Source organism: Schistocerca americana, unplaced genomic scaffold (assembly GCF_021461395.2).
Source record: "Schistocerca americana isolate TAMUIC-IGC-003095 unplaced genomic scaffold, iqSchAmer2.1 HiC_scaffold_601, whole genome shotgun sequence".
In the NCBI taxonomy this organism is placed as follows: Eukaryota; Metazoa; Arthropoda; class Insecta; order Orthoptera; family Acrididae; genus Schistocerca; species Schistocerca americana.
Window position 1 is genome coordinate 42,587 of NW_025726348.1, and position 2,414 is coordinate 45,000.

The following is a 2,414-nucleotide window of genomic DNA, read 5'->3' on the forward strand; positions in this document are numbered from 1 at the left end:
GGTGAATCAGTGATGGCGACGATCGGTTGAGCTACCAACCGGTTGTTTCAGCGATACCCACCATGCCCACGAACGTGAATGGCATGTGGGTGTGAAGCGATACGCGGCGGTGGCTGGGTGGGACCGTCCCCGGCCGGTGAGGGGGGGCCTTCCGGCGTGCTGGCCGCGCGGTGCGTGGGCGCACGCGCTACAGCCGGCTGGTGGGGGCGGCCAGTGGCAGGCGCGCCGGCCGACGGAGGCGGCAGGCGGCGCAGCTGCGCGCCGGCGCACCCTGCACGCGGCGCCGTGCGGCCAAAGTAGGTCCTCGCGGGCCCGGTGCGAAGCGCGGTGGACATCTGCAGTGTGCTGGTCCGATTGAGGACTGTGTGCGCTGAGGATGCGCCGCCGCCCGGCGCTCGGCGCCGCGACGCCGTCTGCTGCTCGGTCGCCTCTGCGGTTCTCGCAGGTGGATTGTATCGCAGCTGTGCGGACGTGTTGGCGCGTGCGCTGTGCTGGGAGAGTTCGCTTCGGCACCCAAGTGGGGCTTTTGTCCTTCTGTGGCGCTGGCGTTGGAGCTGCCGGCCACCGTAGGTGGCGCGTGTTGTCTCCCGCCGGCAATGCCACGACAGCACGCTCCCGGGCCTCTGTCGGCAGCGGCAAGCTCAGTTGGGAGCACGGGTGGTCGCACCTAAAGCGTCTACTCGCCAAACTCCGGGCGATTGCGCCTCTCTCGAACCCGACCAAGTACTTAGGACGGCGCTGCGCGCCGCCGGGACCTGAGAGGGTTTCGAGGTGTATTGTGCAGGGGAGCTCAGCCTCCTCCTGTTTGCAGAATAATTGAGCGGACGCTTGCGTGTTCGCGCGGGCCCCCGGGACACACTCCCGGGCGGCCGGCTGCTCAGCTCTAGTTGACGCAGCTCCCTGGTTGATCCTGCCAGTAGTCATATGCTTGTCTCAAAGATTAAGCCATGCATGTCTCAGTACAAGCCGCATTAAGGTGAAACCGCGAATGGCTCATTAAATCAGTTATGGTTCCTTAGATCGTACCCACGTTACTTGGATAACTGTGGTAATTCTAGAGCTAATACATGCAAACAGAGTCCCGACCAGAGATGGAAGGGACGCTTTTATTAGATCAAAACCAATCGGTCGGCTCGTCCGGTCCGTTTGCCTTGGTGACTCTGAATAACTTTGGGCTGATCGCACGGTCCTCGTACCGGCGACGCATCTTTCAAATGTCTGCCTTATCAACTGTCGATGGTAGGTTCTGCGCCTACCATGGTTGTAACGGGTAACGGGGAATCAGGGTTCGATTCCGGAGAGGGAGCCTGAGAAACGGCTACCACATCCAAGGAAGGCAGCAGGCGCGCAAATTACCCACTCCCGGCACGGGGAGGTAGTGACGAAAAATAACGATACGGGACTCATCCGAGGCCCCGTAATCGGAATGAGTACACTTTAAATCCTTTAACGAGTATCTATTGGAGGGCAAGTCTGGTGCCAGCAGCCGCGGTAATTCCAGCTCCAATAGCGTATATTAAAGTTGTTGCGGTTAAAAAGCTCGTAGTTGGATTTGTGTCCCACGCTGTTGGTTCACCGCCCGTCGGTGTTTAACTGGCATGTATCGTGGGACGTCCTGCCGGTGGGGCGAGCTGAAGGCGTGCGACGCGCCTCGTGCGTGCTCGTGCGTCCCGAGGCGGACCCCGTTGCAATCCTACCAGGGTGCTCTTGAGTGAGTGTCTCGGTGGGCCGGCACGTTTACTTTGAACAAATTAGAGTGCTTAAAGCAGGCAAGCCCGCCTGAATACTGTGTGCATGGAATAATGGAATAGGACCTCGGTTCTATTTTGTTGGTTTTCGGAACCCGAGGTAATGATTAATAGGGACAGGCGGGGGCATTCGTATTGCGACGTTAGAGGTGAAATTCTTGGATCGTCGCAAGACGAACAGAAGCGAAAGCATTTGCCAAGTATGTTTTCATTAATCAAGAACGAAAGTTAGAGGTTCGAAGGCGATCAGATACCGCCCTAGTTCTAACCATAAACGATGCCAGCCAGCGATCCGCCGCAGTTCCTCCGATGACTCGGCGGGCAGCCTCCGGGAAACCAAAGCTTTTGGGTTCCGGGGGAAGTATGGTTGCAAAGCTGAAACTTAAAGGAATTGACGGAAGGGCACCACCAGGAGTGGAGCCTGCGGCTTAATTTGACTCAACACGGGAAACCTCACCAGGCCCGGACACCGGAAGGATTGACAGATTGATAGCTCTTTCTTGATTCGGTGGGTGGTGGTGCATGGCCGTTCTTAGTTGGTGGAGCGATTTGTCTGGTTAATTCCGATAACGAACGAGACTCTAGCCTGCTAACTAGTCGCGTGACATCCTTCGTGCTGTCAGCGATTACTTTTCTTCTTAGAGGGACAGGCGGCTTCTAGCCGCA

At 57.8% G+C, this 2,414-nt stretch overlaps 1 non-coding gene across 1 annotated transcript in view; it reads left to right on the plus strand.

The window, feature by feature from the left end:
• The first annotated feature begins 897 nt into the window (after window positions 1-897).
• The window catches only part of LOC124587396, a 1,910-nt gene continuing 393 nt past the window's right edge, over window positions 898-2,414 (plus strand). Inside the window, exon 1 of the ribosomal RNA XR_006975501.1 lies at window positions 898-2,414. This exon is cut by the window's right edge and continues 393 nt beyond it. This is a non-coding gene — a ribosomal RNA (small subunit ribosomal RNA).